Consider the following 27,541-nt stretch of genomic DNA (forward strand, 5'->3'; position numbering starts at 1 on the left):
CAGTTAAAATAACAGAAGTTGGTGAGGTCTGAGAGCTGTTCAGTGGCCCGTGTGAAATGAATGCAACGATTTGGACCAGCACCCTGTGGACTAGAAGTCAAATCACAGCTATTCCTCTGCCTATTTTTCAGGGTGACTCCTTAGACCTCAACAAAGAGAGGAAAAAGAAGCCCTAGGAATGGCATCTACCTTCTCTGCAAGCAGTAAATACCATAAGCTTAAGGGCATTTACATTTATTACAGAACAGTGATTTATATTGCAGTAGCACCAGTGGACCTTGACTGCTATCAGTATGAGCTATGAGCACAGGAAAAGAGATGACTCCCTCTTCAAAAAGACAGGTATTATACTTATGAGAAAGGACAGAAGAACAAATCAACTCTATGGATTGTATTTATTCCTAATTGCAGTTCTCTACCCCAGCCATGCTGAAGCAAGGCTTTTAGCTCCCTACTCTTCCAAGTTCTAGAGTTTCAATAGACTACACTTAGAATAAACATATCAGCAAGTGATTTTGAAAGCATATGCACACAGACAGGGCATTTGCTTACAACCAGATAGATAGATAGATAGATAGATGATATATAGATATATAAAAAAATTCTACTACAGCTTTGAAATATTTTCTTGAGACTACTTAAAGCCTTGAAAGTAGTTCTTACTTGAAAGCTTAACTTCTGTCACTATTACAAGTGCAACAGAATTTTGGTTCTGCTGTTTGGCAGTACCACACCAGACTATCTGCATATCAGAATAACCACATCTGATCACCATTACTCTAAAACAGACAAAGACCTCTATACCAGATGAGGGAACAACACTCAAATCAGAGGAAGACATAGAGAATACTTTTAAGTAAAGATGGCTGTTAAAGGTCACATACAGTACAACTAAAGGAGACAGCCCCATAAAATATCTCTGATGAAAAATAAAAAATCTGTGGGCTTTTAAAGTAAAATTAATATCCATTTATTTAACATTCTTTGTTTGCTTTGTAGAAAGTTTATCATTCAATTCATACTGTCCTACACTCAATTCATACTGTCCTACACATTACCCATATGATTTGGGGCATTTTTAAGGAAAAAAAAAAACAAAAAACAAAAAACTTCAAAATTAAGTTAGGGGAATTTAACTCATTAGTCTCATTGTGTTCTCATCTCATGAGACATCTCATGCAAAAACATTTTGCATTTTCTACTACATTTCTGGCATAAATGTTGATTTTGGTAAGCTTATTTTTCACCCTCAGAAGCATATTTAATCTCATGATTAAGAGCAAATACACCAGGTGAACAGTAGGAAAATTTTCAGGATCTTGCTTGCCTTATGGGGAGAGCAAATTTTTGGGGTGGATTTAATATGGCAATATGAATCCAAATTTAAAGCATTGATTAGTTTCTTTCAAAATAAAAAAAAACAACCCCCAAAGCAAGGGGTTTGTTTCCTTATTTCCCCCGTGTTGTGCAACTATGTATAGTAACACCAAGCTAAATTCAGTTGTAACAGACATGATGGATAAACAATATAGCAGTAACACACACTTATTCATGCTGAGTGCAGCAGAAAGACAAGGATGAAGTTAGAAAATAAAACCCAACAGTGAAATTTAAGACTTATGAAGCAGACTTCCTGAGATGAGTTTGCCTACCACAACTTTTCCACCTGTTACCCCAGTCTCTTATATAAATTGCCCTGTATTCAAACACATGTACACAGTGCACAGTTAATTCACTCATATGCATTATTTACCTATATAATTTATTTTTAGCATTATATTGCCAAAGATTTCTACCTGAAAACTGCATGGGACATTGTGCCAGATCCTTAGACTGTATTTTGTAATATATGGTGTAAGTATTTCATAACAGAACTTCAAGAGATCTACTGGTATGAGATTAAGAGCCACAGCTCAGATGCATTACAAAGAAAGGAATCTGAGACATTTATACACAACCTTGATAGGAAAAATTGAAGAAGCATGAATGAAAAGTAACATCTCTATTAGTGGCCTGACAGAAAAGATGGGGACTAAAAAAACAAGCAGTAATGAGGGACTAAGAGGGAAGCCTTTTTCTATAATGCCAGTCTTGAGCTGTTATTACAATATCTGGAGTACAGATATAAATCTGGGTCAGCAGCACAGACATGTCAACTGCATTTATTTGTGGATAAGACTGTAGAGGTGATGTGTAAAAGGAGAGGAAAGATGGATCAAAATTAAAAATCCTTAGGATTTTGGTGGAAGTCAGATCAGGAACTTCAAAGGATGAATGAAAGGATTATGAAGAAAAGACAAGAATGGAGCCAAAGATACAAACCTTGATGAGATTTAAGGAGATCAAACTGACAGTGTGAGAGAGAAGGAAGAACTGGCTATGAGAGAAACATTAGGTAGTTTTGTGAGAGTGGTTTCAGCTAACAAGAAAGTCAGAAGCCAATTTCAAGGAGTTTACAATAGCACTGGAAATCACTGCTTTGAACACAACAATGCGAATGGACAATGAGCAAAAGTCATCATGGAGAAAAGGGAAGTGACAGAGAGGTAAATAGTCAGGATGGCTTTCTAAGGATTTGGAATGTTAATAAATACTAATATTCTCTTAAATTATGAATGGAAGGAGCTAGAGAGACATGGTCAAGAGAAAACCAGGAGAAAATGACCGCAAGTGTAAGAGAGGTAAGCAAACAGGGTAAAAAGGGATGACTGTAGAAAAAGAGAAGAGTTAGAGAAGTCTAGATGAGAAGCATTTACATCTGCATCAAATGCAAGTAGAAACCAGTAGAACAGTACCATAACTAGACAGCTATACAAAAACAATATAAAAAAACCCTAAAACAACAAAAACCACAATGAGGGTGGAACAGGGTACACATAAAGATGGAGTCTGTGGAATCTGGAACCTCCATCCTTGGAGACAGTGAAATCAGTATGAACCTCCAAGCAATCTGATCTACCTTTGAAGCTGGCTCTGCTTTGAGAAAGAGGGTGGATTAGATGACTTTCAGAGATCTGTTCCAGCCTGAGTGATTCTGTGTAAGAAGGACAGAAGAAGGGTATATAGACTGAAGAGATGTAATAATTATTTCACCCTTTGTGTGTGAAGAAATCATCGGGTTTTTAATGTAGCTTGATACAATATAGGCCCTTGGAAGGTACTTTCACAACCAAAAGTGCAATAAGTATCTAGTGTTATTTCCAGCAGTGTTTATATCTGAGCCTCAGCAGTGGTGGTGAGATTGCCCATACAAGCAGCTTAGAAGTCCAGCCCTTTATAAAATCCCAGTGAGTACTACACATGTCTTAATGAATGTCAATCACCTTTGAACTCTGACTTCAAGATATCTTGATATGTGGATCCAAACTGGAAACTGAAGGATACACTAGACCTAAATAACAGATATATAATAGATATATTTCCTATAATAGTCTCCCTATTCATGCTTAAATGGCCAATAATTAGTAAGAGAAATATAAATAGGTTGGCATCCTTTTATCATGGTTGAAAGCAATGTACTTCTGGAAATCTTAGCTCTTTGAAGTACAATAGGGTTTTTTTATGAATATGAAACATTCTTAAATTAATGACCACACCCACATTTGTCTCTTTTGCCTCTTTGAAAAAGACTAAATAGGCTAACAATGTAGGATCTAGACAAATCTTTCATCAAGATTAGACTCACTCTTTCACATAAGAGACATGCACAATGGACCATGTGAGTATATCAAAATCCCAGACTCCATGAGGATTTTGGAAGTTTATGAGAAAGGGAAGCATGACAGCAGTACCAGGAGTGTGCTGTAACAGAATGTTAGATTTTTCCAGGTTATGTAACACTGCGCTTCTTCAAGGAAAGAACAGATGCAGGAGAAGACCTGCACTTCTAAAGACACTTTTGCTGTAAAATATACCTTACATACATGTGCTGCCAACCAAAATACATGTTCTAAAGTTCCAAAGTCAAATAGCTAAAAGTAAAAACCAGAGACCAGATTCCTGACTATGCAGAAGAAGAGAGTAAGGATCACAACTTCAGTGTAAAATCTTCTACAGCAGCATTCATTCATTTAGTGGTTCCTCTAATCTTTTCCAGATGCTCACAGCTGTCACACTATTATTGTTCCTTGGTCATACAAGGAGTATATTCCCTGCCAATTATTAAATATAGGAGAAATGGTGATTGGAAGCATATAAGGTTGAAATAAAATCTATTCTTTTGGTAAACTGAAGATCCAGGTTTTTTCAAATTAAACATTAAAAAAAACCCAAAAACTATCATTTCTAATTTCTATGAACCACTGGTTGAGTTTTACTGCAAGTTTGCAGCAAGTTTTACTGCTGAATATTCAAAAATATATATTTCTCAGAGGTATCCTGTAAAATAAAAAGGTCTCTAAGTAATAGCAACACCATGAAAACTAAGTGGCACATGATCTTAATCAAATTGGCAAGCATGGGTGTAGTAAAATGCTGTATCTTCCACATTCTGTATCAACACAATCAAAGCTGCTTATTTAGCTAACAGAAGGCTAATTTTCTGATGTTAAAATTTCTTGCCTTTAACTACTCAAGAATCACCAGGTGACTCCAGCTGAACAAGGAACTTCTCACCAAACCATGCTAAATAAAGAATATTTGCTTTTCAAAGGTTTATCTAAGTACATAGAATCATTTAGGTTAAAAAAAACAACAACAACATCTATTCCAACATTAGCCCAGTATTGCCAAGTCCACCACTAAACCATGTCCCTAAATCCCTCATGTACACATCTTTTAAGTATGTCCAGGGATGGTGACTCAACCACTTCCCTTGGCAGCCAGCTAAGGAAAAGGAGAAAGGCAGGTAATGCATAAAAAATACTTTCAGTTGAACACAAGCCCTCTGATTCAGGATAATACTCTATTTGTATCAAGATGTATTTCATTTTGCTTTCCCCAATTTTAGTTTGGTTTGTGCTCAAGTACTACATCACAGAAACAAAACAGATAATTATGTTGTACATCATTATGGAGTGTAAACTCAGCTATGATGGACCCAAGCATCCTAAAGCTTCTCTGAGAACTGGAAATATATTTCTGTCTTTTACTTTTCAGGAAATGCAAGGAAAGAGCTTTGGGATCTTAGATAGCCTTGGCACTAATAAATAGAGTAGTCACTGAGGGACTACTCACCTAAGTAAGATTTGTCAAATCAGGCTCATCACTCTTAATTTTAAAAAATCACTTTCCAGATTCAGACCAAATGAAGAGAAAACTTGGTCTGTATTAAAAGTATGAACTCAAAAATATTTGTCACAATAAAAAAGATTCTGTAAAGGAATATTTCTATTTAATATTGTGTCATGTGTGAAATTCTGCCCTTAACACACAGATTTGTACTAAGCTAGTGGGAGGACAAGATTTACTAGCTCCTAGAAAATTCATACTTTTCTACATTGATCATATTTCTGGTCCACAGCTACATTTTAGACCATGATTTGGCAAGAAATACAGCCAGTATGACACTTTGTCTCATTTTCCTCTAACATATGAAATGGACTGATTTTGCCTGTCTCCAGTCTCCTTTCTTTAGAGAAAACAGTTTAGTCTTGGTTGCTATTTTTCTGAGAACTCATTTTCTTGACTGCCAGCAAATAGAAGTGGGATCTACAAAATTCCAACTTCCTGGAGAAAGAAGGGATTAATGCTGCTTTTCCTTGTAGTCCAGTGTGACCTAGCATGGATAGCTACAGAACTGTTCTGAGATATCGCTACAAAAGGCTGAACTATTTATCATGCCCTGTTAGTCAATATTTAAGATCATTGTGAATTGGGAACTGCTCGAGGTGTTTAAAGCTGAGTGAGATGGTGGTGGCTGTCAAGGCTGTAATTGATCTGGGCTTTACACATTTTTGTTTTAACCCTTAATAGGAAAATCAGTGAATTTTGACAGCACATAAACCTACATCATTATCCTTTGTGTGAGCTGGAAACTGGCCATGCTTTTTTATGCAGGTCTTGCAGCAAGAAAAGAGACTCAACTCACGTCCACAGAGGTTCAATTCTGCTGTTTGAACAATTCCTTCCCAGAAGATGGACAGGACTTCTTGTAGTAGAATTAACTTGGCAATAATTTGAAAACATCTCAGCATAGACAGCCATGGAGTATGTCCCTAAATACACACACCTTGAGCAACAAAGCAGTGAGAACACAGTAGCATCAACAGAGCTTGCATTTACCTTGGGCTACCCCAACTATGAAGACAAACAGGACACTGTAAAGCACAATAAGTACAGGCATAGTCAGTGTCAAGCTGTTACAGCTAAGCTCTTCCTAACTCTACAAATAACTCCTCTTGAGTTAAGAACATGCCATTCAGATCAAAGAACTACTTCACACAACTAAGAGACTCCTGCTGTGAAAACAGATGTATATTTTTTCTTCTCCATAGACTAATTATATATTTGCATTAAATTTGATTGTTACTTCATTCATCTGGCCATTGGTACATGCACTCTCAATGCTTCACCACTTTCATGCAGCCCAGAAGACCTTTTACACTGACTTGGGGCAGACAGTTCAAAGAGAAAAGATACTGTGTGTAATGCACAAATTTAAAGTATAAGGAAAAGACAGAGGGTTTCTGGAGGAACAGGAGCAATGTTGAAACATAAGCTGTCGCTCTATTAGGAACGGCGAGATTGAGCAACACAGACTCTCATGGAGTTGATTAGGAGAATATCTCATAGTTTATTACTTCAGGTCTGTTTTATAGACTGATACATGGAAAGTACAGAAAGAAAACTCTTATTGGTTAGCAAACTACTACATTACCATCATTGGTCAGTGGGGCACACTACCCCCTGACTTTCTCTTACAAAGAAAACAAGGGACAAACAACAACACCTGCAAGGCTGTTTTCTGTCTCTAAGGATTGTTTTAAATCCTCCTTATGAATTCCCAGGCTAGCTTCTCAGGCAAGACTGAGAAGCTATATGGCCTGCAGTTTCACAAGCTCCCTGTTTCAGAGTTAGCATCCACAATAAGTAGTTATGAGGAGCTTTGAGAAAGGTAATGCAAACCACGAAAACATGAACTTTACTTACAGGGAGGGGAAGATAAAACAATGAGAACTGTGCAAACCAAAGTTTGGAAAAAATCAGTTGTCTTAGGTTTAAAACTTCCCGTCTCATTGACAGTTCTCATATGAAACGTACCATCAATATTATAGTACCCATACAAGCCATAATGCTACACTAGGTTAGCATAATTAATTTATTCATTCTTACTATGGTCTCTGTGAAGCAACTGCTCTAATATCTGTGAGACACTGCTATTCCCATTTTATTGATAAGGAACTGTGTCACAGAGAGACAAAAGCAAACTGATGTGAGCAAGGCAAGGAACTGAGAGCAAATCTCTTATGATTATTCTAATAATTCTAACCATCATCTTGCCCCAAATCCAATGTCCTTGCCCTCATTTAAAATCCTTCCCACTGACTACGTTATGAAGTTTAGACTGTTCTGGCATCTATTTTTCCCCAATCTTTTATTGATCATATGCTCTTCCAAGTCTCTTGCCAGGAAAACAATAAGGCATCAAGATGACAAAGCAAAGTGCAATGGAGTAAAAGAGCCAGAAACTGGAAGAAGCAGAGGGCAGTCTTGTGAGGCTTCCAAAATATTGTGCATTTTGAAAGCATGGAAATTAAATACAATAATTAAACAATGCCAAGTGAGTTTTTTCCACTGAAACCTTGTTTCTTTTAATATGGGATACTGCTTTTCACATGAAGATATTAGCTCAGTCCCTCTTGGAGCTGGTTAGAAATTTGAAAGATATTTCAGAAGTTATGCAAAGCTTTACAGTTTATGAAGGACAGAAATAAATACACCGCTGTGTGATATTTTAAATTTAAGTTCAAATAATGAGTAGGCCTTCTTCAGCTACAGAGTGATTCAAGAGTATGAAGCCTATGTTAAGCAAGATGACACTAGATAAACCAGTGATCCCTTCTACATTTAAATCTTACATGAGTGTGCAATAAGAAACCTGAACAGTATCTGGCACCATACAATTCCCACAGATTAATATTGCTGCATTTTTCTGCATAGGCTCTGTCCAAGTTATTAGATTAACACTCTGCTGAAGAGATTAACCTGCCCAGTTTTTACTGGGATGTGTAGAGAGGGGTATCTGTAACTCAAATAGCTGGTAGGTTTAATTTCAGTGCTGAATTCTGGGGCTGCACCTATGCAACATCCCAAAAGTTTGGTTTCATCTAGCAGAAAGAATCTGGATTCAAGACTGATGATCAGATAAAGTATGACCAGCGATGGGGGAAAAAAAGCAGAAATGCCTAAGTAGAAGCAGACATGATATGTATCCAGCAGGACTAGAAAAGTTTGCCTGGACTAGGATCAGGTCTTGAGTATCAGTCATGGGTGCATTGCTTCTCTCCTATGTTTTAGATTTAAGTCCAAATTTTCAGCAAATAAATTAAGCTCATGCATGCAACACTGTCCTAGAGTGAGAAGAAGCTCTGCTCTCAAATTTACAATGATATTTACAAATTTCAAAAGAGTTCTATCAGTTCTCTATTGCCCAAAGTAAAATGAAGCAGCAGACAGGAAAAACAGGGGAAGAGCCAAAATTTCATAGCAGTATTTAGAACGGGAGTGCAAAGAAACAAATGGCAAGATGGTTGGAGGCACAGAAACTGAAAACACAGCTTGACAATGGAGTTCTGGCTGAAGAGCCAGTGTGAATAAGAATGTACACAAGCCTGATGTAAGTAAGAAGATGTACACAAGCCTGGAGAGCCAGCTCTGGAGGAATGAGGGATGAAGATGTACAGACAACTGACTGTGGGAAGGCGCTCAGGACAGGAGGTTAAGAACAAGTACTTAGACTATGATTATGGTAAAAAAACATGGGAAAAGAAGCCAGTGGGGCAGTGAGAAATAAACTGTTCTCCTTAGGACACAGAACTGGTTTATACTCAGAGTTTTCACAGATATTGAAAAGGAGTAGGAAAGAACTGAGCAGAGAATTAATAATGACTAAGACCCCCTTTTGGGTCTTCTGGAAACAAAATTTCAATTTCTCATTATTCTGTGCCATCAGAAAATATCTGTGCAGTCTGATGGCAGTGAAAATAGATATCTTGCATCTTACTCCTTCAGCAGCAGTTTTTGCAGAATATTATTCCATGCAACTTGTTTAATAGAAGAATGGTACAACATTGTATGGGGGATTTTAAGGTTCCAAGCATCTCACAATTCGAACAGGGGTTCAGACATTCTCAGAAGTTTCTATTTTAAAATGGTGTGTACTCATTATCTTTCCCTCTGTCTCTATTTCTGTCTCTCACACAGACACATTTTCAAAAAACTTTATTAACATGACTAAGTCCAGAAGAAAGGCACCAAAAGTGCCAGGTTGCCTATATAACCAAATTTTCCCTCATCTTGTGAATGAGCATGGAACTCATGGCATGACTCATATCTATTGTTGCCAGAACACATCTGCCTAACACAGCGCACAAGACGGCCTTGCTGCAGGGATGAATCAGAACTGTGTACTCTGGATGGCAAACTTGGTAAAGAATTTTGAAGAAATGCACTAAGAAATGGGACAGCATTACAACAAGAACAAGAATAGTTAGAGTAATTGGATGTCAGTCTAGAAAGCTGGATTCTATCTTTCCTTGACATAATCTTTCCTTGACATAAACTTTTCATTATAGTAATCCAAACCAGCTTTTTCACAGGTGCTCACTGAAAGTATATTCTTCATTTTCCATGTGATTCACTGATTTGAGGCATTTGAGTTTGCAGAAGGGATGAATGTTCACAGACATAGCTGGAAATGGGAAGACTTGAGTTGGAAAAGTTTCATGTGACAGCAATGAGTCAAGGCTCCTGGACTTCAGCAGCTCGGGATGGTCCTGTAGACTAGTGGCAGTTTTTGAACACAGTACTCTGGTCCATGGTTGCCCAGCCATAAAGTGGAAATCACACTGTCTGCCAATCTCTGAGGCCTGCAGTAATGCTAACTTAATGCCTGCTCATCACTGGCACTTTTGTGATCCTGAGGAAATCCCAAAAGGAAATTAATAATAATTAATAACTACATCTCCAGAGTAAGGCTTAAATATTCTATAGTAAACAAGGTGTGGGGCCACACACAGAACAATGTCATGAGAACAAAATATGGAACAGCTGCTCATTAAGTGACTATCCTGTATTCTGTGTACTGAATGAGGAAAGGATTTTGTAAGAAAAAACAATATATGATCATGTAATTAAAGAAGTCTCCACAATGCATATGCATGGGGAAGATTAAATTAACTTGCCTTAACAAAGTTAATTCTGGCACGTATTAGCTTTAGAGTGTTTGGACTCTTTAATGTAGATTTTCCACACCCAATATGAAATAACTGAACATCCAGCTGAGATCTGATTAAAGGACATATATTAGCCATCTGTATTTTATTCATCCAGTTCAAAACAGAATTTACTTTTGACTATTGGAAATGCAGTGCTGGAATGAGTTATAACAACTGGAATATAGGAATGAATATCTCATTACCAATTAATCCTATTTTCTACAGAAAGTTTGGATTTTAGCCAAAAACTTCCTTTAGCATCATAAATGGCAAAAGAAGCAGGTTAGAGACCATCTTCTATGTAATACGCTACAGCACAGTAGTTCCTGCAGCTGACCATTGTCCCTTACATTAATTAAAGTACATGAATTCAAGATAAAAATTATGATTCTCACAAGTAAAGAGTACATTCAACTTCCATTAACTTCAAGAGATAGAGCCAACACATGGCTCTTTTCATTAGTCCTGCTCAAACACGTACAAATCAAACCTTTGCCTCCATTTTTTCATGTGCATGTGACTTACTCATTGTGAAAACCACAGGCTCCCTGTGTACATATGGGTAGATATATATGTATCTGTATCTCTATCTGATCAATTAAGTGGCTTTCAATTGAAATATTCTGTCCTTTAAGAATGTCTGTGTCTCTTACACCAGCATATTTAATCAGAGATTGTATTTTGTAGTATGAGTTCATTCTTCACTTTCCCTTGCACTCAAAGATATGAGCCATCACATTTGTCAAATATGGCTCTTATTTAAGGTAGAACTTCAGTTTCAAAAGATGTTCCATGGTTTTGTTTCTGTGTGCATTGCCTGGGTTACCAGGGCTAAGTTACGTGTTTGCTGATTAACAGGCAGACCACGTAGAAGACTTTGTTTCTCTGATCTCGTGTATAAAGAACACAGAGGCATCTCACTGGCTACTTCAGACCATACACTGTACACACATGTTCATTAACCATTTAATATACATTCCCTCTTAAATTTTAGATTCCTCAGCTCTGCATTAATAAACTAATTTTAAGATAAAGTGCTTGTTACCATCAAAATAGTTTTTCACCCTGAGAATTTTAGAACATGGGCACTTCTTTGGGTGTCTACAAACTACAGCAATCATTATTCCTGTTGCAATTGTCTAATTATAGCGATCACAATTCCTCTGTCTCAGCTGTAGACCTCATTGCTCCCTCAAGAGGGGAAGAAGAGCAGCAGGAACCAATCTCATCTCTCTGGTGGTCAGTGACGGGACCTGAGGGAATGGTTTGGAGCTGTGCCAGGGGAGGTTCAGGCAGAATATTCACAAAAGGTTCTGTAACACTGGAACAGGTGCTGTAACAGGCTCCCTAGAGAAGTGGTCACATCACCAAGCCTGACAGAGCTCAAAAATTTGGACAATACTCTCAGGCACATGGTGTGACTCCTGGGGTGTCCTGTGCAGGGCCAGGAATTGGACTTTGATGATCCCTGTGGTTTGGTATCAAACTAGAATACTCTGCATCGATGATAATTACTATCCCTTATATTTTAGAAAATTTTAGATATCTTACACAATATACGATCAGCAACAGATATGGAAAGTTCTACAGTACCAAAATGATTTAAAAATTAAATACAATATTTAAAATGCAAATAAAATTTCTCATCTTCTTTTTTAGATAATTTTCACCCCTGACTCCATATCAATATCAGAAATTTAATTTATTTCATTGATCTTATTCTACATACCAAAAACAGACTACCAACTATTTCAATGTTTCTCACAATTTCACAGTGCATTTTGCAAGTTCAGGTTCACTTAGCATAGTCCTGGTATTGCTGTCTTTAAAGTTAAATGCAACTGTTTAACATGGACATTTGGATCTTACTTGATCTACAGCAAATAGTTTTCAGGTCGATCTATCAAACATGTTCTACAGCAATGAGTCTACTTTTACCTTTCACAGTAAGGTCATAGAATAATAGGAAGACTCAGTATGGTAGGGACATTAAAGATCATTTCATTCCAAAACCTCTCCCATAGGCAGGATTGCCACCCACTAGACCAGGTTAATCACAGCCTCATCCAACCTGGCCCTCAACGCCTCCAGGGCCATCCCCAACTTCTCTGAGTAAGCTGGTCAGCAATGTAGTGTTACATAAAGTGATTCCACAACACTCGCACTTGAGGATAAAGTGGTTTTAGAACATTTGAAATTACAAAGCAATTTTTAGTTTTGTTGATGCATTTGAAATTACCATAAATGAGGACAGCTAAATACTATGACCCTGAAAGACATGGGAAATGAAATCAATATTTAGTCAACAGTTGCATGTGACTGAACTTAAGTTTGTGTATTTATGTGTAGAATACTTTGTAATTCTTCTCCCACTTTCTTTTGAAAACCATGCCATCTATTTAAGTAGCAAAACAGATTTTGGCCAAAGTGGCCACCTTAACACAGCTCATCTGTTGCAAGGCAAAAGTTAGTACACCGGTCTTCTAACTCCAAGTTTCTTTCTCAATCTCAGACAGTTCTACACACTTTATTTCTCAAGCCTGAGGGGTTTTTGCTTTTATTTACTGAAGTACATTTGAGATTATTTTTGGCATCTTTACACTGGGTCATGAAACAGCATGTTTTGGCACCTGCTAGCCTCACTAGCAATCTGCTTACTCCAGGCTGTCATCCTTGTGCTACTCCTGGGTATGCATCTGACAAAAGTCTTGCAGGTTTGCCTGGATCTGGAGTTTTGCAAACAATGGAAGAAAGCAGCATATGAAAAAGCTTCATTGGTGTTTAGGTGAGTCTTTATTTGTTGATTTTGTGTTTTAAATATATAATAAATAATGTTCATTCTTTTCCTTCACATTTTATTGATTATGGTTGACACAACAAACCAGAATGAAGTTATGATCCTTTCTGCAAAACTCATTTGTTAGCACCTGAAAATATTAACTGTTGAGACTAAGTATATTTTGAGACTTTTCAAGTATATTTGCACCAACCACCTCATCTACTGGGGCATTTAGGGAAATTCTGGCACTGATGATTATTATGAAGGACTAATTTAAATTAGTCTACTGCCTAAATGAAATGCGTATCTTCTCTTTTTCCTTGCAGAGGTTTCTGATTGAGAAAAAAGTATCTGATGCTGCAATGGTTCACAAGAACTAACCAAAACCATGGTGAAACCACATACATATAAATTAGCAGAGATTAGTAAAAAAATTATGCCACTGTGGAACCACTGCAATAACTGATGATAAATGTATACAAATAACCTATTCACAAAATTCAGTCTATTCAATCATCACACCTTAAAATATTAAGTTAAGAGAAGGAGAGGGTGCAATACTTTTTTAAAAAAAAATTATCACCTCATGGCTATCACTTTGAACATGCACACCAGCACAGTGAAACCACAAGCTCTGATGAAAAGCATGCTTCCTGAAGAGTAGGATTTCTTTTCGCTCTGACTCTGAACTCTGACTTAGTTCCTACAGACATAAAGTTCATTTCACTTAACTTCAGGTATTTTCAATATACACATCACCATATAAGCTGATCCCTAACTTTTCTTTATTCACTCTAGTGAGGAATGTACTATTGTACAGTCTGATTCATCTGACCTACTTAGATGACTACCTTCCGAGGAGATGAATCATGTCCTAAAAGTGTCTATTTCTCTCCATTGACTATAAAGGCAGCCTAGCCAAAGATAATTTTGATAGAAAAGACATTACATTAGGACAGATAAATTTCACCCCAGAAGCTATGAAAGGAGCAAAACAGGAGTGAATGCTATTTTCAGCAATATTTAACTTCTGTATGATTTTGAAATAGGAATCCATCCATGAGGTCATGTGGGGACAATACTACTGAGAGCTGCCAAGCAGCACAGACTGGTCTCTCCCAAAACACAGGGAAGAAACTCCCTCATGAAATGTGCAAGGTGAAGATGAAACAATAGCATCTACTCCCTCTATACCTTCTCAAAAATATATTCGGAAGAAGAGAGGAAACTTTTAGAGTGCACAGTTTTCTTTAAATGTTGTTTCAATAAAATCTATATGGAGTAAAAAATTGTATTTCTACACAGAAAGGACTGCTGAACTTATAAGAATCTGCTTATAGCTTTGCCCTCCTGCCATGCTTTTAAAAACTCCTTTTAAAACAGTTTCTTTCTAACTGGCTAGGAAACATGTACCTTCTCTTGGCTTTAGCTACTTACTTGTTAAGAATCTCTGTAGTTTTTATCATGTTCCTTTCCTTGACATTCTTCAGCGCACTGAAGGCGAATAAAGTGATGTAAAAATGGACATCTCTTATGCCTCAGTATGTTAAAGTCTTTTTTTTATATATGTAGACTCATCAATAAATGCTTAACTTCTGCTGTATAAGAAGAATAGTTCTGACCCCAAACCCTACTTGATCAATGAAATCTTTTTCTGAAAATCACTGGGTTTTCAAATTAGTCTTCTATCTTCCTTAGCTTGAGAATGAATCAGTTAGAGCAATATGCAAACATTCATCTGCAGTGGAAGAAGGCAAAATCTGCCAAAGGGTGCTAAGATTTCTTTTGCCCATCAAAAGTTAGTACCCAGTATTGATAGGGACAAAAGAATCATTTAAGATCACATAACAAAGCTAAAAACCAGTAACTAGGCACTAATCAAAACAAAGCTACATGATAACCCTTCTTCAGAAAATGTTAAAGAGAAAAGAAGGGATTACATTAAGAAGATGTCATGATCGAGCAAATTTTTTACCTCTTCTAATCAAATTAGTCCAATACTTTCTAAATGTTGCTACAAAAACAATCAGCTCTATCATCATCAAATTTCTCTTGAAAACATTTTTATTTATGTGGTGCATTCCCCTTGATCTGGGATTGAGATTTATACACATAGTTTCTAGTGCAGTGAGGAGAGACCATAATCTTTCATAGTGGGTTTAATTTGATTTTATAACCTAGCCAATTTTCAGGATGATTTAGGGATTAGATGTTCTGTCAGGCTGAGCTATGTATCCAATAAAGCACAAGAATATTTTTTTTCTAATTCTTACTGGTGATGTGCCCCTGCCCTGGCGTTTTTACCTTTCATGTCACATGTTCTCTTTGGTGTGCTAACATCAGCAGCAGGCCATGACCAATCAGTGGGTTGGGCCATGCAATAAAACAGCCATGCCTGCTCACAGGAGCAGAGATGCTGCCTAGAAACTGCAATTTAAAGATCCTACTGCTTCATTTCTGAAACCGTTTAAGTCTGGAAAGACACAAAGGAAAAGAAGTACAATTTTATGTGATGATTCCTACTACTTACATTTATAGTGACAATTTATAAACTGCAAATTTAGCAACATCTGACAACACTTTGACTGATGAAGTTTGCTTTTTCAGAAGGTCATAGTAGGAAGACTTACACTGCCAAGAGCTAACATGAACTTGTCACCATGACAGTATCTTTGTAATACTCTATCTGAACAAATATCAGACATTGCTTTGTGCATCCCTGCCATTCCATCACTATCCTCACACAAGACAACTATGATAGAGAAGTATACAGAATTCACTTCAGCTAATGAAGGGAGTGAGGATTTCTGATTACTCAGTAATTTAAAGGGGGTAACTAAGATGCCATAAACAAGGAAGAACACATAATTCTGCTTCAAAAGCAGAAGTATGGTCACAATCCCTGATGCTTAAGTCATGCTGAATTTTGGCCAATACTTAGCTAAGTGTCTTGTAGAAAATCTGTGGCATAGGTAAAAGCTGCACTCATCTTTCCCAACTCTAAGATAATTCTCTAATTAATGGGCCAGTCTTTTCTCATTCCCTTAGGCACCATACAACAAGTAAAAATAATATAAAGCTGGCTAAGAAAAATGTTGCATACCAGAGATTCTTATATTGCCTAATTAGGGTTACTTTACTATGTCTTTTCATTACCATGGCAGTGCCAACTGAATATAGAAGCAAGTGAAAAATCCCCAAGCTGTGATACTGTCCTCTATGGGTCTGCATTCTGTAAAGAATATCCCTTCAAGATGTAAAATAACTATAATAAAAATGCTTAAGATGCTGCCTCTTTCATTTGGTCCATAATTTATTACAAGATGAAGTTTAATATAAGGCCCAGAATGATATTTCTATCTGTTACTAGCTGAAGTGAGCAATCCTCATAAAGACCATTCACACAGAACAGTGAGTTTACATGGGATTTTCAAGTGTTAGTTTCTAAATTTCAAACTGATTTAATCATCTACAGTATGTACAACTGTTTTATGTCAGCCATGTCAGGCCTCTGGAATGTCAAGATAATGATTAACAAAATGTGTGCATCTAATAATCTCTACAGATATAAAAAAAAATAAAAAAATCAAGCTTTAGATACATTTTATCAAAAAGAAAATGGCAAAAAGAAAATGAAAAAAATCACCTCAGCAACTTTTAAGGTAAGTCCTTGCAGCACTGCAAGAGTCAATATGAGAAATTCTGTTTGCAAAATAACAAATGTCAAAATACCAAACTTAAGGAGGTAAATATTTCAATTTAGGCTCTCTTGCTGCTGGTAACTTCTTATGAGTTTTCTCTCTCCTTGTGTTGGGGCAGGACTGATTTATTTTTTCACCCCTAAACACATGTTCCTTGATAGTCTTGTTCTGTAGAAGACTACAGAAGAAAGATTCTTTCATGAAACCATTTAAATTCCTTGTGTACATTCCCTTACATCTCAAACTTCCAAACTATTTTCTTTAACAGTCCACCAGACAGAACTACACAAATTCCTCATGGGCTCAAACTACATCACAAGAAGTTCTATGAACTCAACCTGAGCTGAGAATCCATTTAATCATGCCTTGCATATTCTCATCCCACCTTTACCTATTCTTTTATTGCTTCCTTCTTACGCTCCATTTCAAATTATTACTCCTTTCCACTGGGACATACTGTGTCTCATCAACTCCTTAAAGTTGGCAAAACATAAATCACAGGTAAATTTTCTTCTATATCTAATCCAAATTTTCCCTACAATAAATTAATTACTGTCTAATGCAATTAATTGATTCATGCTTCATCTTATTTTAGTATAGAATTTCTGAGTTTAGCTATATTTGCAACTGCTGTTCATCACCCATCAAAGGAACCACGTCAGTAGACCAATATAGTGTATATATGTCTCTATGTTTCAAATTATTCAGCTCCCAAATGAACTTCTTGAGTTTCCTTTGAAGAGTGGGACCTATGATTATAAGGAGAGTATACTCTACTAATAAATTAAAAGTATTCTGGTGTTCTTTTGGGAAAACATAGGGGATACACAGGAAAATCACAGCCCAATTGTGTCCTGTGATATCAGCTCATAAAAGTCTGTGACAAACGGGCCTCCAAGAGCTGTTCAGCATGGAATCTGATACCAGCCTCTGAATTTCTGGACAATGTGTAGATTTTCTGAACAAAAATTCAGGAGAAGAAAAATGATTCACAAAAAAACCTGTGATGAACACCAAGGGAATACCATCTATTTTCTCTATATTCCACAAACATGGAATGCAAATATATCCAGCATTTTAAACAAGTTTGGAAGCAATGCTTAAGAAAAATGCATTCTTCAAAACTAAAGTGGATTTTATTATGACAAGCCTCTGAGTTCACTTCATCCACATTCTGTACACTTACATACTCAATTTGTACATTCATTTGTTTTTAATGCCAGCATACGAGAACTACTGTGATTGCCTGGAGATAGCAGAATGACAATAGGGGAAGTCACAGTTTGTGAATAAATATATATATAGTGAAAGAAATAGCAAGTTTTCCAGCCTATCCATCCTGCATCTCTGACTCTACTGTTACTCTTTAATGAAATTAAATTTCCTATTTATTTACAATTAATTAGTGCTACATTTTTGATTTCACAGTAAAAAGAATTCCGGTGCCTTCAGGTCCAAAAGGAGTCAGACACTCATTGCTGTTCTTTGTAACTTCAGCAGCAAGAATAATATATGCATCATCTAATTTAACTGAAAATGACTCTTTTAGCATGAATTGTCTGTTTAAAGATAATGCACAGCAGAATTCTTAACTGCATCCCAGAAGTCATGCAGCACCAGGCAGATAAGATCACAGTGGTTACCAGGGGTGGCAAATGGGGAAAGCACTACAGGAAATGAACTCTTGTCAATAATCTCAAGAGAGTGCTATATTTAGGTCAATTGTACCTGAAATCGTTTGGTGGGGTAATTGCTCTTTGGTACAGACTCTGCTCTCTGAGCCTGTCAGAGTGCTTGTAGGTCCTCTGGATTGAAATCACCAATTTTCTTCCAGACTCATTTTCTAAAAATAAAAACAAACAAAAAAGAAAAACTTTAATGAAGGACAGCAAGCTTACCAGAACACAGAAAATCATTCACATGCTATTTTAGATTTTAAAAATATGCTTTCAATGTATGCATTTAATAAAAAAAGTTTCAATTTCTGACTGATTGCCTCAATCTTCAAGAACAGAAAATCAGTTAATAGTCAATGCAAAATCAGAATTATTCTTAAATCTTATGATGCAGCCCAGTACAGCATTATTCTAACTTTAATTCAGGCTGAGTCTTCATCTGAAAATATGGCTTATTGTTTAATAATTAAAGATGGTTCATTCTTGTGTACTGAGGAATATGATAAACTCAGTTTTAGGAATTCAATTTAATGAGACACATACTGAACTTTTACATCAGTTAGCTGGATTAATACAGATACCAGAAAACATAGTCATTCTGTCTTATGATTTTTAGAAGAAGTATTTTGCTTTGACAGCACAAAGTCTCCAGCAGAATTATTCCTTCTTCACATTAAAGAGTAAGTATTAACCAGATGAATTTTAAAGTAAGGAAAAGTCTCCTTTAGCATCTATTCAGCATGCATTTACCTTCTAGAGACAGATACAGCATCCTATTGGTAGTCATTACTTAGTACTTGTGATTAGCATCTACTGTAATTAAAGAAAATGTCATGATGCAACTAAACTACTGAAGAATACACATGTACTTATTATTTTTAAAAAAATTACAAAGGGAGGAAGATATACTACAGAAAGCTACAGCAGTCACATCAGTTATTTTAGCTATTGTTTCTTGTGAAGAACTTCAAATTCAAAGATACTCATTAAATGGAGTAGATGGCAATAACAGACAAAGTGTTAATGGGGCAGCAGTGGAGTGTGTCAGGAAAATGAAGAGACCCTGAGGGGCTCACCATGCTGTTTATGCTCAGCTAAATTCAGCAGTATTACCATAAATCCTCTAAAAGATACTGTACTCAATTCCTTATTTGTTACTTTTCAAGCACGGAAATATTCTATGAGATTAGATATTCTATTTTTTATGTTAAAAAAAATTGCATGTAAATACACTAAATATTTACATGCAATTGCTATTATTTTTTTCTTACAACTTTATAAAAACAAAGAGAGGGTCTTTTAATATTCAAAATAATGTATGAATCTATAGGAAAATTTCTGAAATCATACCCTGGAACAGAGCCTTTAAACAAAAGAATCAGGATTTTGCTCATAAAATTATTTTGTAATTTAAAAATCAAGTTTCAAAATTAATTTCTCCCATACATAATTCAACTGGCTAAAATAAAATTATGCATAAACCAAATAAACTTGCATGAGAGTTCAAAATTCCTGATTTCTATTTAGTTGTTTTTGGTGGTTTTTTTCATTTTAAGGTGGCACTCTGAGGGAATAAATTAATCTTAGGAAATATGCATAAACCATTCATTCCAAAAAGGTACTGGTTAAAAAGCAGTATGTTATATGTTGTTCTGCATGCATCTTTGTGCTGACCTCATTGTGCCTTTGATCTTAGAACAAAACTTTTCCTATGTAAGTATAGCTGGGTTTATTGTTAAGGAGCAAACGGCTGCAATACGCTGTGCAACTTCAATTCTAAACAGAACTTCATGTAAGAAATCATGATCTACAGACGCTAGATGTTAGCGAAGCTGCGAAAGGCAGCTGGAGTCTCCTCCTGCAGGCGCGCCGGGGCGTGGTTGGGGCTGTCCCACCCCGAGCGGCGGGGCCGGGCTGCAGCACCACGGACAGCGGCGGCCGCGTCCCCGCCTGGGCTCTCCCTGCCCCAGCGCCCTGCCCAGCTCCACACATGGCCAAAGATCAAAGAAACGGCCGAGGTTATTTCCAGCCTTCTCTCCGTGCCGTCATTTTGAGGTCTGTCTACGACTTTTAATTCTCGGAAACAATGAGAACTAAGAGATGTGAAAAATGGCTGTAGAAATGCGTCGAGACGGACCTTGGGCTCTGACAATGCTGGCTCCCACAATGTGCTCTTGACCCTTCGCTTCAAAGACAAAGATTTGACATCCAAAAGCAGTCACGTGGTTTTGGGGATTACAGTTTTGCATATATAAATATTCACATGGGAAATACCTATTCAGAGCCTGCCTCAATGCCAAATGCATGCTTGGCAAATGCACACAGCCATAGGTGATTTGCTTGCAATCACCTATACCTGACAATACTGAAAAATAAAGCCCCCATAGTTATCCATTCCTATTCTACTAATGATAACAATGTTTTGTTTCAGGAACCCAAAAGACCATTCAGTTACCCTTGCAGAAGTAGAAATAGGGTACCTGTAAGATGCTGAAGTACAGATTCTCCTTACTGCTTAGCACCCAAGCAAACCACATTTAAAAGACAAATTAAATGTCATGGGCTCTGAGGTGCCCTAAGCAATGCACTTCACAAGTGAATGGCAAAAACACCTGGATTGGATACTTTATCCTTATAAGCAGTGGATATTTTAGTAGCAGACAAGAAAATTCTCACAAAAAGGTTACATTCTGACTGATGCTGAGAACCAGCAATTCCCAGAAAGGTCATGAAGAGCCCCCAGTTCTAATTATCCCTTAAGTTGCAGGAAAAAAACCTGAACCACTAAAATAAAATCACAAGAAAGCATGCAGCTCTCATGCAAATACTGCCTGCCTGTAAGAGGTTGTGTACTTCCTCTTGTGTATTTCAACACTGGTGGTCACTTGAGTTATTTCTGACAATAATTTGCTTTAGTGTTTATATTTTCTTTTCTGTTTTTTTTTCCAAGCAAGATGAAATAATTAAAATTACTTCAAAAACTTTGATAAGGTTTTAAAAAATTATTTAAATACTTTCTTTCATATTAGGATTTATGATGTTACTTGTGATTATCAACAGATTTGAGCAAGTAACAGTTTATATGAATTTACAGGCACTAAAGTCATGCTTCAGATTATTTAAAATAATGCATAAATAAAAATAAATGGGGCCTAGTCCCATTACTTCTAACATGAGACAGACATCTAACGTGTCTCATTTTTAAGTGGAAATAATACCATAACCAAACCTCTAGAACAAACTTTAAGTCAAAGGTCAAAAAATGTATCTACAGAAACATTAAGTGAATAGCAAATGAAGTACTTTTCAATCAGAATATGAAGTTCTTAATCATCTCTGAAAACAAAGAACTTAAGGTGGAAAATGTTTTCCCTATCATTAAATTTGGTGTATTACTTTCTTCCATGAACAACACACTTCAAACTACAAAACACCAGCACTTGTGAGATTTTACATTAACTTTCATGTAGATCTACCAACAGACAGTCTTAATGCCAACCCTACTTTAAAATAAATGTTTCCTAAACTTGTTTCATCTATAAATAAAAAAAAGAAAGATGATTAAAAAAAAGTGATCCAGTATAAAAATACAGGAGTGTGAATGCCCTTCTTCAGGGAAGAAGATATCCAAATTTGATAATTGGTGCTCTTAGAAAATTTATGGATACCATCAGTGAAAGCAGACAGTCGATGAGAACCCCTTTTAATACCGGATGCCATGTTACTTATGTGAAGTGTAGCTTATGTAGGATTAATGGCTCAAAGGATCAGTTCCTGCCAAACAAGGATTTAAAACCAATGAGCAAAATACACAATTGGCACTGAAAGGACCTTTTGGAAAGGCTGTGTGCATCCCTCACATGGTAGATAAACAGTTATCTCCTGTCTGAGGCCCACTGGATAAAGTTGAAACAGTGCTCTAATACCTGAGTGAAAGAGCAGGGGGCTCTTCTGACTGCAGAAGGTAATGAGGATGGTGAAAACACAAGGTGTTTGTAGTGTTACTGGCTCTAGCAATGAGCAGCATGTTCACTTCCAGGACAATATGGAATTTGAAAATTGCCTTTAAGTAGGAGGATGGCACACAGGGCTGCACCTTAAAACCCTACTACAAAGCAAATAATGTTAGGAGAAAGGCTATTACATTAAAAGCTGTTGATTTGGAGTCATTTCCAAGGTCAACCTTCAGGTTCAGATTCACCTTCTCTAGACATTGTTACCCAGAGAGCCAGAGCAGAAGAAAATCAGGGGGCAAGTAATCAAAACAACTTGCCAACAATTCAATTAAGTGTAGGGTAGATAACTGATTTGCCTTTCCAGATCTTTCCTGCTGTTTTATGAAGCCAGCTGGAGGCAGTGATGGCACCTTAAGAAAAAAACCACAAACAACTAGAACAACGGAATTGTAAAACAAGTATTATCCTACAGATTGCAGACCTACACACCTCAGACTTTGAACTATATACAGCAAGAGTTATTAGCAGATTTAGTTTTACCCTCCACTGAGAACTGTTGGAAAAGAGCTTTATTATGAGAAAATGCAGCAAAGCATTGTGTGGCAGATTGTGGGCAGGGCTGTATCACAGTATACTGAGCACCAGTATCAGATCTACCTAATGACTACAGGTGAAAACACTGAGCATCTACTCTTCTGTGGGCTAAGGCCTATTTCTGCCATCTCTTGCCACAAGTTAGATTTTAATTTTCTCCTTTAATCCTTAACTGAAATCACTTAGTAGCAAGATTATCTTTTGAGCAATAATATAAAAGTGCAATTCTGTAACTTCTGTAAGAAGCACAGAATTATCCTTTTCAGTACACCAAAATGAAAGAGACAGAGTCTGGTCCAGAAAACTGTATTTGCACATTGGATCAATTTCCAGTGTCTCAGCTTGATGGTGACTTAAAAGGTCCAATGTTGTACCTGCCATCTTTAAAAAAAACTTGACACATCTTTAAAAGATGCCTTATGAGCAAAGACGTATATATATTAAAGAGAGACTGACTAGTATACAGTTACTGATCTTGATCTTCCAGCACCCATCCACTCACACATTGGCAAAGTGGAAGGGCCTTACACCTATTTTGCCATATCAAACAAGCTTGATTGAGCAGTGGTATTTTCATACATCACTATACTGAAATCTGCTTTACCACTGTCAGGAAAGAAAAGAAACATGAATGGGGAGATTCTTACACAGTCATATTCTGTCACCCCAGCAGCTGTCACTTGGAAACTGCAAGTTCTTATGTCCCTTGGCAGTTCAAACTGATGTATCTCAACTGATTCCTCTTTATAATAGTAATTTATATAAAGATACTTAATATTACAATTCTCAGAAGTAACAGATAAACTATGTGTAACTGAATTAAATGCAAAAGCAAATCTCTGCTAGTGCTATACTGATTTTTGTAGCAGATATATAAGAAATGCTCTTCTCAGCATTTTTGTAGCACATCATTCAAGCTAATGCTGAAATACCATTCTGGATTTGAAAATTACCATTATGTATACTCAGTTGCAATGATTTACATCACAGAAAGTACTGTTGTGAATAAACTTGCTGTTGCTTTGTACAGTACTCACAAGGATTTGTCTGAAATGCAAATAATTTACATTTTAGTGACATTTGACAAAAAATAGAAGTCTAAATAATGTTTACAAACTGGCCTATATTTAGGATTATACTTACAGGATGATACATCCCAAAAGGAAAAATAGTATTTACTCCCAGTTATTCACTGCCTTTCAATTACTTTGCTGTTACAAATACTGACTAATCAAAGACTAAAACTATACATGACTATTCACACACCAAGAATAATTGTACTTAAGTGTAAACAGAAAGGATAACTTTTATACGGCTGAGATCTGTCTGCACAAACAATTGGAAAATACTGGAGAAAAATGAATATGCTCCTACTGATTGAATATCTTTGAAAATTACTTGTGAACAGATTAGAGCACTAAATTAATCCCAAAATGCATTTACAGTCAAATCTAAACATGGATATTACTCTTGCATGTTAAAGCAGTTTATGGTTTCTCTCAGACAACCTTAGCTCAGAAACCCTCTCTTCTTTCCCCTTACATTTGCTAGTACTGTCAGGTAAGAGACCAATAACTGGCATCACTGATTAAAGCAGTGCCTCAGATGCAAAGGTGGTGTATCCCACTGAAGAAAGACAAGGCAATAGTTACAGAACAGAAACACAACACAGAACCTCCAATAGCAAATATACAAGAAATCAAAATATGCCTATGAACATATGCATTAAGGGAACAAAGCCTTGGTGTCCTCTGATGCTGGTATAGAAGACTTCAAATGGGTCATGGAATACTTGTAAGGCAAGTTCCTACAGCAGACTGACTTCCAATAGTGTCAAAAGCAGAAAACTTAAGGTGGGCTGATGTATCAGCTACAGTGGGAACTGCATATCCAAGAGCTGTACTAGCATAGTGAATGTAGTAGTGAATGTAAAGCACTCATGAATGGAGGAGTAATCTGTAGATGCAGGTACACCAACAGGTGTACAACTTGTCCCCAAAGATACAACAACAATATCATTATTGAGATATGTTTAGAATTATATATATATATATATCTTATATATATATAAATATATATTATTCTAGATATATTATTTATTATATATAATTACATTTTATATATATAGAATTATCTGATACATTACAGCATGCTTTACCCCTGTACTGCTAAATTTGTATCAAAGGAGAAACCAAAAATGCTTGACTAGACAGTAGACTAGGCGTTGAATAACTGATGGATTAACAGATACTATGATCTTATTTTATCAATAAGCTTAAATTATATTTAAATGTAAAACTATTTTAAGAGCATAAAAAATAGAGGTGTTAGCTTAAAAGAAAATGCAACAAAAGAACACAGGAATCCTAACATTTATAAATGGCAGGAAGAAACTTCTGCCCTTTTATCGTCTTTCCTGATTTACAGAACTTCTCACACTCATTGTATTGTCCAAGAATTTCAGGTTTCTCAGTGGAAACAATCAATTGTTGATTATTGTGCTGGATGGAAAATCATAAAACAGGAGCAGATAATGTAACATACTGTGAGGTGCCAGAGAAAACAATGGCTTCTGCAATGGCCACAGAAGATGCAGATCAGGTAAAAAACTCTTCCCTTTACAGTAAAATTGTTTAAAATCTATAGAAAGAGACAGTGAGGGAAAAAAATATTTTAGAATAGTCAATGGTCTCATGCAATAGGTGAGCCACAGTCAGCTCCCTGTCACATGCCAAAAGATCATTTCACAATGAATCTGTAAATAAAGCATGAGATGGGGAGCCTCTCTCCCCTAGGTGTGAAGGATAGAAAGGAATGTAAGAGACATGAGAAATTAAGAATCAGTACTGAGATACTGAAGACCACATCTGCATTGTCAAGCAAAAGACACAAAGCAAAGCAAAAAGACAAGCCAGGAGAGATGAGGGTAAGAGAACAAGATGTCTTAGGGATAGGTCACTGAGGCAAATGGAAGAAGTTGGAGGAAAATATGGCAGAAAAGCATAAATGGGTGTCAGAGAAAATTAGATCAGACCTTAACAATCTTGTTGAGAAAGATAATGAGATGTTTAAAAAGTGAAAATTAAAATGGGGTAAGAGAAAGATTTATTAAAATAAGTAGAAGCTTTTCAAGTTCAGAGGTGGTGGCAAGAAAGCCATAGGAGTACCAGTTGAACATTTTCCATGACTTGCAATATTTAACTTCTACATTAAACCATTAAGGTGATTCTTACCTTTACAGTTGCTGATGTCAGTATTATCCAAAACCAGTCTGCATAATGTAATATTTGATCACCAACATATCCCAGACCACCACTATAATTAAGGTAATGGTATCAAGCAGCTTTTTCTCATCACTCAGCAAGGTCCAAAAGCTGTTCACTGTCATATTTCACTGTTCTAGTCTACTGCCTATTGTTTTCATTTCTTTCTTCAGAGTTCATTGGTTTGCAACAGATTTGAAAAACAGTTAGGAATCTCTGAGGTTTTCTCACCATGTTCTTCTTTGATACAGGTCTCATTCCCACAAAGGAAATAATTTTCTACATCCAGGTCCTGACTAAGGGCACAGAGGTTGAAAACCTGCCCTAGTAGAAAAACCTTTCTATTAGAAGTCCAAGGCAGGTATGGATTGTTTTGTTACAGACACTGAAATCTAACAGTAGATTCCCCCCTTGGGGCTGAGTTACCACTCAAATCACAATAGATGGGATTGTTGCTAGGAACAAACTGAGAGCAGAACTGTGCCTCAAAAGGCTGCCATAATGGACAAAGATGGGTCCTTAACATTCCTGCAAGAGAAGCATCAGCCAGGGCTCAGGTATGAGCTTCACCTCCACTTCCCAGAGGTAACGATGAGATGCAATGATGAACTACAGGCTGCTGTCTCTAATTCTTAAGCCTTAAACCTTGGTTATTTTCATGGCGTCAAAGGACAAGAATTCTCAAAAGATTTACATGTCCAAGAATTTTTGAACCTGAGTGTTCTAAGTGATTCCCTAATGAACATTTACAATTAGGAGCAGTATTTAGCACCAGTACCCGAAGTACATCAGGAAATCTCTAACATATGACTAAAACCAAGATGTATATACAACAGGTTTCATCTTGTTCCCATTTAAGACTACAAAAATCCCCTATTTTTAGTAAACAACAGCAGCATAATATCCATGAATTTAGGTAAGGCACTTAGAAAGTCTCCTCTTGTGCTACCCAGCTACTTGAGGAGTATAGCATAAATTGAAACACTCAGCAGTTTAGATTGATTATCATCTTGTTGCCATTCATTAGTGTTGATACAGAGTTCTAGTACTGAAATGAGGATAAGTTAGGCTCTGAAACAACTGGCAGTTTAACATCATCAGATTAAACCTCAGATTTTTTACTGTGTATTTTAAATAATCAGTGTTACACTGGATCAAGCATTTATTGCAGAAACTCAAAGGATTTGTCACGCAAC

At 36.5% G+C, this 27,541-nt stretch overlaps 1 protein-coding gene across 15 annotated transcripts in view; it reads right to left on the minus strand.

The window, feature by feature from the left end:
* Nucleotides 1-27,541, minus strand: part of MYT1L (myelin transcription factor 1 like) — a 307,933-nt gene that overhangs the window by 203,676 nt on the left and 76,716 nt on the right. For all 15 annotated transcript variants that reach the window (XM_033513050.1, XM_015621695.3, XM_015621697.3 and 12 more), the window contains exon 2: nt 18,585-18,699. The gene's annotated coding sequence lies outside the window, so the exon portion shown is untranslated. The remainder of the gene's footprint in view (nt 1-18,584; nt 18,700-27,541) is intronic.

This window comes from Parus major, chromosome 3 (assembly GCF_001522545.3).
Source record: "Parus major isolate Abel chromosome 3, Parus_major1.1, whole genome shotgun sequence".
NCBI lineage: Eukaryota > Metazoa > Chordata > Aves > Passeriformes > Paridae > Parus > Parus major.